This window comes from Artemia franciscana, unplaced genomic scaffold, assembly GCF_032884065.1.
Source record: "Artemia franciscana unplaced genomic scaffold, ASM3288406v1 Scaffold_1128, whole genome shotgun sequence".
In the NCBI taxonomy this organism is placed as follows: domain Eukaryota; kingdom Metazoa; phylum Arthropoda; class Branchiopoda; order Anostraca; family Artemiidae; genus Artemia; species Artemia franciscana.
Genome location: NW_027062747.1, coordinates 1 through 16,803, shown reverse-complemented (window position 1 = coordinate 16,803; position 16,803 = coordinate 1). Strand labels below are relative to the sequence as shown.

The window sequence follows — 16,803 nt, the reverse complement described above, 5'->3', positions numbered from 1 at the left end:
CCAGATATCAAACTTAATGACTTCTCCGTTTCACCCAGAAGCAAATGGAAAGATCAAAAATAGACACAAATTGTATTCAAATGTTTTAGAAATATATGCTAAAAACAAGAGGAAGGACTGGGACGACTATTTGCAATTTTTAGCCAACGTAATAAATACGGCCTTTTCGGAGACTATACAAGAAACTTCATTATAGAAACGTTATATTTTATATGATGTTCGGCCCTGCCTTCAAATACCATACACTGAAATAATAAATTTGAGACAATTCAATAATGATTCATGTTATTATAAGCAGGATATCATCAATTGGATGAGGCAAGCATGCAAAATGGTAAAACAAGAACTGGAAAAAAGGACTAGAGCGTGATGTTCAGCAAAAATCAAACATAAAGGGTGATATAAAGTACGAATTCCAGGCCGACAGAAAAAGACTCAAATAGGTATTCCGAACCTTATAGGATTATAAAAGCTTATGACAATAATGTAACATACAAAATTTTGAACCACAAAATCGATAAACTTACAAAGCTCAAATAAGTAGAATAAAAAAGGCCAGATTTACTGACATATGGGTATCTGAACCAAAAATAAGTGAGTCATCAATCGAAGAAAATGATCCAAGAATAAGAGTTAAAAGTAATAAAATAAGATTAATAAATGGTCAAGAATAAGAGTTAAAACATTTAGCCTCAAGCTAGGGTACTTTGAAAATCAAAGTGATGAAGACAATTTTGAGAAATTTATAACTGAAAAATTTAGTTATCCCAAGAAATAAACCTCAAATTGAAAAAAGAAATAGAACACAGGATTCTTCCTCTAAAATTCTGAAGATGATTATACTCTTCCCCCAAAGTTCAATTCTTCCTAGACAGAATTTCTAGCGCCCCCACCCCGTCCACCTAAACTTTTTCTAGATGATAATATGATCCCCATAGAAAGGCCTTTATTACTATATTGCGAATTGAATTGGGCAATAGAAACTCCAACCCAGCAACAAACAACGTCATTGTCATCCAACCCTAAAACAGTAAGCCTGCGTAAATCCATAGACCAAATAAATTATTAAATAAAAACCCCGGAAAGTACATTTTTAGTGAACCCCCTCCCCAAAAAATAAAAATAAAAAGTAATTTTACCATGATATTTCAGTTTCCAAGGCAAAGCTTGAAGACTGGGTTTCTTGGAAGGATTAGCTAATACAGAAATTGCCCTCCCCCCCCCCAGAAGATTATAATTTCAAAGAATGGAGGCAGCAAGAAAACATTTTGACTCCTCCCAAAGATCTCAAGAGTCCTTTAGTTCACCAGGAATAAAAAATCACAGAGATGACACCTCAAACAGACCTTCCACCTCTAATCAAAATGAAAAACTTTTTGAAAATCAGACTAGTTCTAGGCCTATATCTCTGATATCACAAGCAAATATATCGGAAACGTCGTATTCATTTCCTTGGAATCCAAGTCGGAGGACGAAATGAGACCAAAACATTTCGAAGAGAAATCAAAACAACCCACAACAGCAATACAGAGGAAACAAGCCAATTTGAAGGGGCGAAAATTCTTGGAAAAACAATCAAAAAAAAAAAAATCGACCTAATATCACTAGCAAAACCCAGTAATTGAGTAACAAATATATGAACTCACACTTAAAGAGGTAGTTTCAGGAAAGAAATTTTCTATTTAGCATCGAACTTTAGAGACTCTTGTCTGCCAAATTGACTATACATGAATAAACAGACTATACATGAATATAACCATGACTCGTATTTTGTCATTTAGGTAATAATTGATCTTAAAAAGTAAACTAGTAAGACCATAGCCAATCGAAACTATCTTTCATTTCAGAAAGATGGTCAAGGCGCTCATTGGCACGGAATTCATAGTAATTCGATTCGCCAAGGAGAATTTAATTTTTTTCGGCAACAATTCTAATTGTAAATAAATCAAGAGAAGTTTTCTCAAAGAAGTGAGATGTGAAGCATGACTTGAGAAATTACGACAGGAAATTTTATCATGATGGATTAGAACACGCTAATAAACCTGCCTATCGACCTGCGAGAGGACGCACGGGAATAAAATACAATGGGAAAAAGGAAAACAAATCTACACTTCATACAACACAAAAAAAAAAAAAATACAAGAAGAGTTCGGAATCCGATACCTTAACACTAAAGGACCCTGTCAGACACAGTTAGTCCTGTTGGACAAATGTATAAAACCTAACATAGGTCTTAGGATCAAAGCAAAACCATACTACGTAAGGTACGAAGGTAAACATGACACCCTTTTAGAAATAAAGTATTATAAACAATATTTATATAATCCCCAAACCATAGAATATAGAATAAGAATGAAAGATATAATCTTTAAAAGGTGGAAAAAATGCAGCCCACCTCATGAATCTTCAGGTTATTTGGACACATCCCTTAAAAAATCCCCCCATCGCCTCAAAAAATACTTAATTTAAAGAAAGAAAACAAAAACAAGGCATTTTCTTCTAGGTAAAGCACCCTGAGAAAAGTTATTCGTGGAGTAATTAACAGCATATAGTCCAGGTCACTAAGCAAGGAAATTGACTTGTTTGATTTTAAAAAAAACTTGTAAATCGACAGTATTGCAAAAAAAAATTCATTTCATTTTATTAAATATAGGTTTTAAGTATTCAGTGTCTATATTAAACATCAATGGTCAGGTAGAGTTTTGTGAAACTAATACAAAACGACAACAAAAGGATTTTCAACGATTAAGAAAAGAACGTATAGTATCCCAGACTTAAGCACCCTTGACCTACTGAAACAAAAATCCTTCAAACGGTTCGGCAATGAAGACTCCCAAGACGAACAAAAGAAAACCAAACAAACAATCACCAACCACGGCAAAGTCATTAAACCTCGTCATCATAAAATCATTAAATGTTGTAAAATAGTTTAATAGGAGACCCAATTCAATGCCTTAGAAAAAAAGACGCGTTATATAAAGAAATCATAGCGAAAAAAGAAACAGAAAATATGATAGTTCAAATTCACTAAATTCTTAGCCTATATAGAAACAATACCAAAAAAGAGCCTGTTTGACACATGAAATTTTGATACCAATAGTTACATCAAAAGACTCGCATTTTAGTACGGATTTTAAATATATAAGTTTCATCAAGTTTAGTCTTACCTATCAAAATTTACGAGCCTGAGAAAATTTGCCTTACTTTAGAAAATAGGGGAAAACACCCTTTAAAAGTCGTGAACTTTAACGAAAATCATACCATCAAATTCATTGTATCAGAGAACTCTACTGTAGAAGTTTCAAGCTCCTATCTACAAAAATGTGAAATTTTGTACTTTTGGCCAGAAGACAGATCACGGATGCGTGTTTATTCGTTTTTGTTTTTTTTTTTTTTTTTCAGGGGTGATTGGATCGACCCAGTGGTCCTAGAATGTTGCGAGAGGGATCATTCTAACGGAAATTGAAAGATCTACCGCCCTTTTTAAATGACCAAAAAATTAGAAAAAGTTTTTTTTTCAGCTGGAAGTAAGGAGCAGCATTAAAACCTAAAACGAACAAAAACTATTACGTACATAATGGGGTTCGTCTCCTCCACAATACCTCGCTCTTTACGCTAAAGTGTTTTTAGTACTTTCAACTATTTATTCTACGACCTTTGTGATTCATTCTGAAAGAATTGGGACAAGATTCAAGTTTTAGTGTAAAGAGCGAGGTATTGACAATGGGGAATCCCCTCATGTTTGTTACGTAAGTTACCAATTCATTTTCATAGAATGATAATTTTCCCCAGTTTCGTAAATTTGTTTTCTTAATGACCTTTTGTAATTTCACCTTGATTCAGTTACTTCTGGGGTGCACCATCTTGCATGCTTGTTGAGAGTGACGTTTTTCTCTCTCAGGTATTGCAGTTTTAATTTCGGTTTGTATTATATTTGTAAGACTTTCAACACATTTGTCAATCACTTGTTTATTTTCCAGGAGCGTGCAAAATATGTCGTCGACATTGCTTAAAATATATTTGCTAAGTGTATTCCAATCCGCTTTCATGTAATTGAACCGTGAATAAGTCAAATTTGCGTTGGAGGAGTCGTCAGTAGAACACCCACAGCTTAGATACCAATATACAGTTATGAAAACTCCTATCTTGCCCATGAGAAGCTTTTAGTACAGAGCTCTGAACTTGGCGCCTCCTCCAAGCCCGCACTCCGACGCGTAGATCGTACTACAACACCATAGGCGGGAACGCAATTTTGTTTTGTTGCATACAAAGCTTAGGAACCAATATTAGTTATCTAAATTTGGCTAAATGGCTTTCTCATAGTTTTGATCGAATGATTTTGAGAAAAAAAGGAACGGTGGTGGAAACCTAGTTGCCTGCGATTTTTTGGTTACTTAAATAGGCAACTAGAACTTTTAATTTTTTACGAATGTTCTTATTAGTAAAAAATAAACGTAACTTATAAATTAGCTTACGTAACGAACTTTTGTAATCTCATGTTTTTATTACATATATGAGGGGTTCACCTCCTCGTCAGTACCTCGCTCTTTACACTAAAGATTAAATTTTATCCTAATTCATTAAGAATGACCCCTGAATCACAAAAGCCGTAGACTAAATAGTTGAAATCACTAAAAATACTTTAGCATAAAGAGCGAGGTATTAGGAGGAGGTGAGCCCCTTATATGCGTAATAATTTCTGTTCGTTTTAAGTTTTAATTCTATTCCTTACTTCAAGTTGAAAAAACTTTTCATATTTATTTTTTTCATTTTTTTAAAATAATGCTAGAAAATCCTGCGCTCCCTTCATGGAAATTTTCTTCCCCCATGACAAATTCCTCGATGGAAAGTTCCCCCAACATATCCCACACTTGTCAACCCCTCCCCCCAACCAAAAAATCCCCCTGAAAACGTCTGTACACTTTTCAATAAGCATTACTATATGTAAGCACTGGTCAAAGTTTGTAACTTGTAGCCCCTCCCACGGGGACTGTGGGGGAGTAAGTCGTCTCCAAAGACGCAGTTATATGGTTTTTTCGACTACGTTGAATAAAATGGCTATCTCCGAATTTTGATCCATTGACTTTGGGAAAATAATTAGCGTGGGAGGGGGCTTAGGTGCCCTCCAATTTGTTTGGTCACTTAAAAAAGGCACTAGAACTTTTCATTTCCGTTAGAATGAGCCCACTCGTAAGATTCTAGGACCACTGGGTTGATACAATCACCCCTGGAAAAAAAAAAAACAACGAACAAACAAATAAACACGCATCCGTGATGTGCCTTCTGGCAAAAAATACAAAATTCCACATTTTTGTTGATAGGAGCTTGAAACTTCTATAATAGGGTTTTCTGATACGATGAATCTGATGGTGTGCTTTTCGTTAAGATTCTATGACTTTTAGGGGTTGTTTTCCCCTATTTTCTAAAATTAGACAAATTTTCTCAGGCTCGTAACTTTTGATGGGTAAGACTAAACTTAATGAAACTTATATATTTAAAATCAGCATTAAAATGTGATCCTTTTGATGTAGCTATTGGTATCAAAATTTTTTAGAGTTTTGTTTACTATTGAGCCGGGTCGCTCCTTCTGAAGTCGTTTCTTCCGGGTCGCTTCTGAAGAAATGATAAACTTTTGAAACATGATGAGGACGACTTGGTATCAGCTTCAAGACATTTTGATTTTTCTCGTAGATTGACTTCTAGCTTTTTGCATATATGGTTAATTTGAACTTGGTTAAATTTCCTGTTTCGATAATAACGTATTTTGTTTTCCCTTAGCTGGTTAAGAGTAATTTGAATTAATTTATGTCGACTTATCATATCGACATCTTCCCGTGTTATATATTCAGCTATTTGCATGATCTGACAAGATGCAAATGTTAGGTCAATTGTGCTTGAGTAATTGGTTTGAGTGTTCATATATGTTAATGCACCTACTGGGGTTACCAAAACTAAATCTAGTAAATTTTAGATAAAATTTGAAATATCCTGTCCTGACTTATTTCGACTACCATTTGATTCCCACAAAAAAAGAATTGCCGTTAAAATTCCCACATAGGATCTTAAACCCCTCCGATTTCTGGTATAGATAGATAGATAAGCGTATTTCAAAAGCCCATGGGCCATATACACACAAAAATATAAATAAATAACAAGCAAGCAAGGAAATTAAACAACAGTACAAATTACAAACACTTGCAAAAAAAGAATACAACGCGAAAATACCAAATCTAACAACAAAAGAAATTAATTATATAAACCTTTTCTTTTTACTAAGGATTTATCTATATACACTCCCACTCGAAATATTGTGGTTGGGTTACTATTTTGCAGAATACCAGGAAGGATGAAATTAATCCCATGCAAATAAATTTCCCGTAAATCCAAGAGCACCGGGCATTACCGGAAAAAAAAATGATACAAGTCTTCATCCTCATCCTTATAAAGGGGACAAACATACCGCCTATCAGGACCAACTATCATTTTTTTTGTCAAACATTTTCTGCCTGTTCTGGATTGGAGGACAGTTCGCCCTAAGCTGAATCCAACGACGTAGAATCATAGCCGGTAAATTAAATTTAAAATAAACCTCCTCTTCAAAACTAGGTTTTGCCTTATTATCATGTTGAAGGGTTGTAGAACCTAAAACCAGCCCTTGCCAATGCTGAATTTCCTAACTCTCCAATATAAATCGTACCTGACTTTCTAAATATGTTGGTATATTTTTAATATTTCATAATCTTCATAATATTTCCCCCATTATTATTATAAATGTTTGCTACCGTATAATATAACGACTTCCAAGTTTATCATATCACCAGTCAAATCTAAAATTTCTGCGATTCGGAAATGATTTTCATTTATTAAAATGGCTACTTCTCCACCTTTTGAATGGTGACTTCTTGTTTTTTCTTGGTCCATTCTAGTCACTTCATAACCCTTAAAATTGGTAACAGTTGGGCTGGGCCACCATGTCTCCTGTAAACATACTATCGTAGGGTTTTCATCACTTAATATATTCTTGGATCAAAATAATTTTGACTTTTTCAAGTTGTTGCAGTTTGATTGCCGAAATTTCATTTTTCTGTTTCTGGTGACGCTACTATCTTGGTTATTCTGACTAGTCCCTTGATTCATTCCCAGTTGTTTGTAAAAATTCTTCTTCTATTTCAGATCCTGTTTCGTCAAAACTAATTATTCTGGGGAACACTTTTTCTGCAGCTCTTTTAATTTCTTTAATCTTGAAATTTCTCTTTAAGTTGGGTTTTGATACAATTTTTGTTGTGAGTATAAGGAGTTTTAATATTTTCTGGATTTATATAGTTGCATATATTTCTGGGTGAGCCCTTTCTGGAAGTAAATTTTCTGAAGGATTACTGTTTTCAATTGCCGTCGGTCTTTCTTGTCCTGTTCATGCTATTTCAGCATATATTATTTTTGCTTCTCTCCACGGAACTTGATTCTTGGATGCAATTTTACTAATTTCAAGGACTTTATTATACTTTGGGCAATTTTTATCCCCACTAATGTGGTCTGTGCTCTGACAGTTTCTGCATTTGATTTTGGGTTCAATTTTCAGCAGAGTGACCTCTGCTGGCACATTCTCTACAGGCTATTACGACACAGATCTTTCGAATAATTGGCAGTTAGTACACCTTCTAGGTTTTGGTGTCTACGACATGACAGAAAAACTTAGTTGTCCAACAGTAACTGGTATTGGAAGATTAAAGATTAAGTGGGCGTCCCCTATCTTCTCAGTTTTTGAAATTCCGTATTTATTTTTCCATTCAATTTCTATTTCTTCTAAGTTAATGTTTTCGTACAAAGTAAAAAATTTCTTAAATTGGTTTAAGCTTTTTGGTGATGATACCTCAATTGGGTATTCGTTGATAAACTGAAGAGTCTTCAAATCATCAAAGTCATTTTAATTTGGTGCATTAACTAGAATATCTCCTCTTGCCATGATCTTCATCTCATCTTGGATTTGGAGAGTCAGACTCAAAGGTAACTATGCTGATCTTATTACCTTGTTCAGTTTGATTATTAATGGGACAATTTCCATACTTTTGTTGGCACTATATGTCTCTTGCTATCAGACCCCCTTTTTAAAGAGGTTTCACCTTTTTCGATATTCATATGGTTTCTTTCACTATAACTTAACTTTTTCGTCCCAGGACCTTTTTAGGGCGAATCGTTTTGGAGTTTCCCTACACCGCACTTATAAGCTTATTTGGATATATAAATAACTGTCAATTTTTGTTTCCCCTCACTTTGATGTTGTCACTATGAAAGCCAAAACGAAACTCCCCAGCCAATAAGGTTAGAAATTTTTCAAGAAATTGGATCCTAAGCCTTTGAACACATCATTTCAACAAGTTTTAAGATTTAAAAAATGACAGAAGAATTGAAAGACAACATCTCTACATTCTCAGATCAACCAAAGTGATATAATCTAGTAAAGACATGAATATTTAAAAAAGAACAGATCACAAGCAAAAAAAAATATCAGACAATTCCATGCTCAAATCTGGGCAAATAAAAAAAAAAAAAAAAAAAAAAATCAATTTCAATAAATTTATGATTGATGAAAAAGTAGTATATGAAAACAAAACCATTAAAAGAAGAAGAAGAGCAATTCCAAACTAAAAGTACCCTAAAGCAACAAATAACGAAAAAAAAGACAATGCATCTAAAATTTCACCAGAATCAACGTTCCTAATTGTATACAGACTAAGACAAGAAGCACTTATTGAACTCATTTTATTGTAAAAACATTGGGATTAATTATTCAGTGAACGAATTTTTCTCTACCGTTATTTAAAGGGTTAATTGGATCTGCTTGAAATATTCTATCTACAAGAGCTGTGTAATTCAGGTGAGCTGAACTCACAAGATTTGGATTTGAATTTTAGATATTCTCATGAGAGCTAGCCCTTAAAGATGAGTTTTGGCTCTGTTTATCTAGCTTTTATCTACCTTGTAACAGGGTGATTTTAACTATTGCCTTGAGCCTGTCCCACTTATATTAAGTACAGCTGATCGATTCTTGGTTTAATTTATTCGTATGATGGCCAAATTTAACCAGTTTGAATTGGTTTTAGCAAATTTCCAGGGATATCCGCTATGGCCGGTTAGCATCCTAAAAGTTAGTATTGATGCTAAAGGAGGCACTAGCTACTTGTCGTTTTGCTATGGATCGCATTCTGAACACCGAGTCATTGAAGCTAGCTTACCATCCTTCAAGGATTATTCTGATGATACCACTAAGAAAACTACAAGGTAGGTCAAAAAAGCATTTGAGGAAGTCCGAACGTCACCAGAAATTTATAAAATTGTCTCCAAAAGTGTTGCTGCTCTTAATGCGACTCAAAATCAAGAGCGATTACCAGCATCTGCACTATTAGAAAAATTGACTGCAACTGAACAAGACCTTGTGAAAACTAAGCAAAGGCTTGAGGGCGATATTAGCCGTAAGATAGCTGAGAAATTAAAAGACAACGGAAGCGTTCTTAGACAGGCTAGTCAACAATAAAAAGTGAAATTCATGATGCTATAGTGCTAGAATATAATCTGGAGTTTCAAAGTATCGAACAGTCACTTAAAAGTCTTAAGACTGAAATTAAAACCTGGAAGAGGGCATCGAAAGACCTGGACTAAAGCTGGACGGTTAAGCTCTGCTTGACAGTGTTGTATTCCATGGAATAAAGCAGAAGCCAGGAGTGAGTCTAAAAACTACCCTGCTAGGTGTGTTCATCCAAATATGGGTATCAATGTATCGGAGAAGGACATAGCACTTTCTTACCGGTTCAGAATGAACAATACAGCTCAATCACAAAATAGTTTGGAAAACGTTCCTTGGGTTTTGTAAGTCAGAATTTGGATTACAAAATACACAAGACAAAGTCCAAACTGGTAAAAACTGGTATCTATGTTTTGTAAGCTCTTACTAAACATCGTCGTGACATCATGAATTTAGCAAGGGACAAATATGGCGTTAAAAATGTGTGGTCAGATAGCGGCCAGATTCTCGTTAAGTTGCCTAGAGACCCTTCTGCAGTAAAAATCAGTCTATTGTAGACTGTGTGTGATCTTTCAATTTTATCATTCTGTTTTTTTTTTGTGTTTTTCATGTGCCGTTGTATTATTTTTTTTCCTAGTAAAAAGAACTGCCTTTTTTCTAAAAATTTTCTTTTTCGATTGGTTTCATTTTATTCGTCTTTAGTTACTATATGTTCTTGTCAATTTTTACGCACTGGAGCTTTTTTTGTTCGTGTCTTCTTTCTTATGTTTTTGCTTGAAAATTTGTTGGCATTACCCATCCCCAATACTGAATCTACGATTATATCCAAGCTATCATGGCGTATTCAGACCAAGGTAAGCACTTGATTGAACTGGCTTGTAATAATACATTAAATGAGGACATGGGGAGGGGCTGGAGGGGGAAACAGAAATCTTGGAAACCTCTTAGAGTGGGGAGATAGGGATTAAACTTGATGGGAAGAATAAGCACAAGTTATAGATACGTGATTGAAATAATTGGAAAGGCTACATTCTCTTTGGGGGAGCTGGGGGGTGTTAATTTGGAAATATCAGAAAAATTTGAGTATTTTTAACTTAAGAACGGGTGACCGGATCTTAATGAAATTTAATATTTAGAAGGAACTCATGTCTCAGAGCTCTTATTTCAAATCCCGACCAGATCTGTTGATATTGGGGGAGTTGGAGGGGGAATCGGAAATCTTGGAAAATGCTTTGAGTGGATAAATCGGGATGAAATTTGGTGGGTAGAATAAGCAAATGTAGATGCGTGATTGACGTAACTGTACTAAATCCGCTCTCTTTGTGGCAGTTAGGGGGTAGGGTTCAGTGCTTTGGCGAGTTTGGTGCTTCTGGACGTGCTAGGACGATGAAAATTGGCAGGTGTGTCAGGGAGCTGCACAAATTGACTTGATAAAGTCGTTTTAACCGAGTCAACCATCTGGAGGGCTGAAGGGAGAGGAAAAATTAGAAAAAATGAGGTATTTTTAACTTACGATCGGGTGATCGGATCTTACTGAATTTCGATATTTTGAAGGACCTCATGACTTAGAGCTCTTGTTTTAAATCCCGACCGGCATTAAGCTTCTGATTTTCCTTTTAAATCAATCTATTGATTCTTAGAATTTTGCTAGAGCTCATACCATATGAACTCTTGGCTCTTCCAGCCTCGTCACAAGTGCCATATGAGCTCTTGTTATTATTGCGTACACTCCTATAAAATCAAACTACCCACAAACTTTCACTGATTAATTTCAAACGAGTTTTTTTTCTTTATTTCGCCCCTAAACCATACTTTCCACACTTCTGTATACTCCTATTACACCAAACTAACCAAAAGGCTTCATTGAGTTAGGTCCCTGCAGTGAGGTCAAGCTCAGCCCGAAGGAGTTTCCGACCACTGGATGGGCGCTGCAGGGGATGGGGGTTTTACACCTACTTGTTCCGGGGAGGGGGCAAGAGCTTCAGCTGGGTGACAAAGGGGAAGGTCTTTTGAAAGAAATGAGTATTTCATTTTTAAAGGAATTTAAGGTTTTACTATGATGAATTTCACTTTTTAAAGTATATTTTTTTGTATTATAAATTTAAGTTTTAACATACTAAAGTGAATTTTTACTGTTTAATGTTTTTGTGTATTATATTTTTTGCTTTTTCATAATTAGTATTTTTATGCATATATGTTTCATTTTTTTAAGACAGAAGAAAGGACTTTAAGAGAAAAATACAATCTTACTTGTCTTTTATTCATCTATTGTACTTTTTTGACCCGTCGGCAAGAAAGCAATAAAAAGTGCCTACTATATCCAGACTAGCGCTTCAAATTCCCAAGCGGCCGTGTTTTCTGGTAAAAGTTGAAAATCCCAAGCTATTCGTGTAGAGAAATCCCTTCCATGGATCCCAAGACAAGGCTCTTCGTGAAGAAAGTGTAAACAATAAGGCATAATTCAGAGAAAGTCGAACTTGAAAGCCTTCTGAAAAAGAGTGAGAGTGAAAGGCTCTCGAAAACAACTGTGAAAAACATATGTGGGATATCCCACATAAAATCCCAAGCTATTCGTGTAGAGAAATCCCTTCCATGGATCCCAAGACAAGGCTCTTCGTGAAGAAAGTGTAAACAATAAGGCATAATTCAGAGAAAGTCGAACTTGAAAGCCTTCTGAAAAAGAGTGAGAGTGAAGGGCTCTCGAAAACAACTGTGAAAAACATATGTGGGATATGTATACATCTGAGAAAATAATATGAAAATATAACATCAATCTTAAAATACAGCAGATTAAAAACGTTCAAAATATAAACCAAAATGGCCCAATTCAAAGAAAACCAAACATAAAAGCCTTCTGAAATTGACCGAAATGGAAGGAGGTGAAAAACCCACATGAAATGCCCTATGTAGGACATGAATAAATTAAAAAAAAAAGTTGATAATAATATGAAACAAAATTTAAAATACAGCAAAAAATTATGTTAGAAACCTCAAAATGTAAAGCGAAAGGGCCGAATTTAAAGAAAACCGAACTTAAAAAGTTTCGGAAATTGAGCGACAGTGATCTAAAACAAAACAAAATGAAATACCCTGTGTAGGGTATGCATAAGCCCAAAAAAAAACAATAGAAAATATAAAACAAAACTTAAAATAAAAAAAAAAACATCGTTTAAAACACCTCAAAATATAAAGCAAAAAGTCCCAATTCAAAGAAAACAGAGCTTAAAAGTCTTCTAAAATTGAGTGAAACGGAGTACGAAAAGACAGTCAATTGCGCAAAGAGCAGAAACTGGTGAATGCAAAATATTTGAATATATTTTAACAAGGGATTAAAGCAATTCTAAAATCTTCAAAAAGAAAAGCAAATGTTTAGCAGATATCGTTGTTAGAAATCGGACTTGCTTTAAAAATCAATTATCTGTGAAAAGACCGCAATATTAAAAGATAGTAAATTGCCTCATATTGTCTGCGGTTAGAAGACAAGCGACAATGAGACTCCATCTAAACAAGTCTAACGCGTGTTGGAGCCCGCTCGCTGCTGGTTTCCCGGTACTATGTTATATATATATATATATATATATACTAGGTGTTGGGGTGGCGCTTCGCGCCACCCCAACACCTAGTTGGTGGGGGTGCTTTGCGCCCCCCCCCCAAGCCCCCCCGCGCGCGTAAGTCGTTACGCGCCATAATAGTTACGCGCCATTGTAGTTGTGTCCCTATGTCCCACCTGTGAATATAGATAGTGTCCCGGTCGTCATTTGTATCCCGGTGTCCCGGTCTGTATATACATTCGTTTTTTAGTTTTGTTTTTCTCCTTTATTTTTTTCCTTTTTTTTTCTTTTTTAGCTTATTTAGATTTTTAGATTTTTTAGTTTTTTTATTAGTTTTTAGTTTTTTTTTTCTTTTTAGTTTTTTTGTCCCGGTCGTCATTTATATCCCCCTGTTTCCCCCGGTGTCCCCGTTGTAGTTGTGTCCCTGTGTCCCGGTCGTCATTTATATTCCCTGTGTCCCGGTCGTCATTTGTATCCCGGTGTACCGGTCTGTATATACATTCGTTTTTTAGTTTTGTTTTTCTCCTTTATTTTTTTCCTTTTTTTTTCTTTTTTAGTTTATTTAGATTTTTAGATTTTTTAGTTTTTTTATTAGTTTTTAGTTTTTTTTTCTTTTTAGTTTTTTTGTAGTTTTTAACTTCTTTTTAGTTTTGTTAATTTTTTTTTTTACTTATGTCCTGGTCGTCATTTATACTCCCTGTGTCCCGGTGCTTTGTTGATTGCTAATCGAACATTCCTTTTGTCCTGGTCGCTTTCTCTTTGAGTGTCGTCATTTATTTTTTTTCTTTTTTAGTTCTTTTAGTTTTTACCTTTTTTAGTTTTTTTTAGTTTTTTAGATGAAAATTTTTTTTAGTTTTTTCCTTTTTAGTTTTTTATTGGTTTTTACCTTTATTTTAGCTTATTTTTCAGTTTTTTCCTTTTTTTTAGTTTTTTTTTATTTTTTATTTTTTTTATTTTTTTACCTTTTTTTAGTTTTTTTAGTTTTTTTAGTTTTTTAGCTTTTTTACTTTTTTTATTAGTTTTTAGTTTTTTTTTGTAGTTTTTGCCTTTTTTTAGTTTTTTCAGTTTTTTTTTAGTTTTTTATTGGTTTTTACCTTTATTTTAGCTTATTTTTCAGTTTTTTCCTTTTTTTTTAGTTTTTTTTAGTTTTTAGTTTTTTCGTTTTTTACCTTTTTTTTAGTTTTTTTAGTTTTTTTAGTTTTTTAGCTTTTTTATTTTTTTATTAGTTTTTAGTTTTTTTTTGTAGTTTTTGCCTTTTTTTAGTTTTTTTAGTTTTTTAGCTTTTTTATTAGTTTTTAGTTTTTTTTGTAGTTTTTGCCTTTTTTTTAGTTTTTAGCTTTTTTATTTTTTATTAGTTTTAGTTTTTTTTTTGTAGTTTTTTGCCTTTTTTTAGTTTTTTCAGTTTTTGACGTCACCTGATCCAGTTTTTTCAGGTGACGTCACCTGATCCACGATCCACAGATCCACAGACAACTTATTTTTATATATATAGATAGTTTTTTTTTTTTTTACTTATGTCCTGGTCGTCATTTATACTCCCTGTGTCCCGGTGCTTTGTTGATTGCTAATCGAACATTCCTTTTGTCCTGGTCGCTTTCTCTTTGAGTTTCGTCATTTATTTTTTTCTTTTTTAGTTCTTTTTAGTTTTTACCTTTTTTAGTTTTTTTTAGTTTTTTAGATGAAAATTTTTTTTAGTTTTTTCCTTTTTTTCTTTTTAGTTTTTTATTGGTTTTTACCTTTATTTTAGCTTATTTTTCAGTTTTTTCCTTTTTTTTAGTTTTCTTTTTTATTTTTTATTTTTTTAGTTTTTTACCTTTTTTTAGTTTTTTTAGTTTTTTTAGCTTTTTTTACTTTTTTTATTAGTTTTTAGTTTTTTTTGTAGTTTTTGCCTTTTTTTAGTTTTTTCAGTTTTTTTTTTTTAGTTTTTTATTGGTTTTTACCTTTATTTTAGCTTATTTTTTCAGTTTTTTCCTTTTTTTTTTTAGTTTTTTTTAGTTTTAGTTTTTTTCGTTTTTTACCTTTTTTTTAGTTTTTTAGTTTTTTTAGTTTTTTAGCTTTTTTATTTTTTTTATTAGTTTTTTTGTTTTTTTTGTAGTTTTTGCCTTTTTTTAGTTTTTTTTAGTTTTTTAGCTTTTTTATTAGTTTTTAGTTTTTTTTGTAGTTTTTGCCTTTTTTTAGTTTTTTTAGTTTTTTAGCTTTTTATTTTTTTTATTAGTTTTTAGTTTTTTTTGTAGTTTTTGCCTTTTTTTAGTTTTTTCAGTTTGACGTCACCTGATCCAGTTTTTTTCAGGTGACGTCACCTGATCCATCCACAGACAGACAGACAACTTATTTTTATATATATAGAAGATATATATATATATATATATATATATATATATATATACATACATATATATATATATATATATATATATATATATATATATATATATATATATATATATATATATATATATATATATTGCACAAACATGTTTCAAAAGCAACTCATAGCTATCGTCGCGACAATAATTGACGCTGTGTCAAAACCAGACACCCAAAGTTGGAAACTGGATTCTTCTGATAACATTACTCACCCACGGTGGTCGCAACAGAAATTTCCGTTTTCACTCCCGGAATAGAGCCAAGATCTTTCTGCATTGTTTGGCGATGGTAGTGCCGGAGGTTAACGCCTAGTCTAAAGATGTTTGTTAAAATCCTATATGCAAGATACGATTCCGTGCAACTGGTATCCTTATAGGTTGTGAGTACGACACTAAATACACCTGAGCCATTATAAATGACAGATGTGCAGCTAACTGAACTACTTTTGCCTCTGGTAACATGAAAACCAGATGTATCCTTCATGCTCGGAAACCCGCTTTTGATTGGTTGACCAGAAAAGGGGTCCTAAAGCCGGATTAGTAGCTATTAATTATTTGTTTAACTTCCGGATAATATATAGTATCTTAGACAGAACTACTAGATCTCACCTCGTATAAATTCAACCCTGAATTTTGAGCATTTCTTATTTAAGTTACCCAACACAATATGTTACTGAGATCCCGAAAATATAAGTAATCGTTACTAAGCCCCAATAATAAATAACTACAGTATAGGTGTTTGGCCCACGACCCTTCTTGAATGGTTCCTACTATTTAAGCACTCCTGTTTCATTTAGTTAGGAATAGGGCTAGAATCCACCTATATCAGCTTGTTGGCACTATAAGCAGGGGGAAATTAAAACGGGTGTTCTTAATGTTTCTATGCCACTTGGTATTAACCAAGTGGCATATAGCAATTTCGGTCGGTCTCGCTTTTGCTACTTTAGGCTATTTCAGGTAAGCTAGGACGATGAAATTTAGCAGGCGTATCAGGGACAGAACCAGATTAAATTATAAATAGTTGTTTTCCCGATTTGACCATCTGGGGAGAGTGGGGGGCCAGTTAATTCGAAAAAAATAGAAAAAATGAAGTATTTTTAACTTGCGAACGGTTGATCAGATCTTAATGAAATTTGATTTTTGGAAGGATATCGTGTCTCAGGCTCTTATTTAAATCCTGACAGGATCTGGTAACACCTGGGGGGGGGGCTAAAATCATGGAAAACGCTTAGATTGGTTAGATCAGGATGAAAAAGGGTGGTAAAAATAAGCAGAAGTCTTAGATACGTGATTGACATAATTGGAACGGATCCGCTCTAATTGGGGGGGGGGGGAGTATTAATTCTGAAAAATTTGAAAAAACGTA

The 16,803-nt window shown here is 33.6% G+C and overlaps 1 protein-coding gene across 4 annotated transcripts in view; it reads right to left on the bottom strand.

Annotated features, from left to right (window-relative positions):
- The window catches only part of LOC136042341 (RNA-binding protein 25-like), an 87,323-nt gene extending 74,364 nt beyond the window's left edge, over positions 1 to 12,959 (bottom strand). For 2 of the 4 annotated variants that reach the window (XM_065727304.1, XM_065727305.1), the window contains exon 1: positions 11,771 to 12,959. The gene's annotated coding sequence lies outside the window, so the exon portion shown is untranslated. The remainder of the gene's footprint in view (positions 1 to 11,770) is intronic. The other 2 variants (XM_065727306.1, XM_065727307.1) reach the window with 1 other exon arrangement.
- Between the last annotated feature and the right edge of the window lie 3,844 nt (positions 12,960 to 16,803).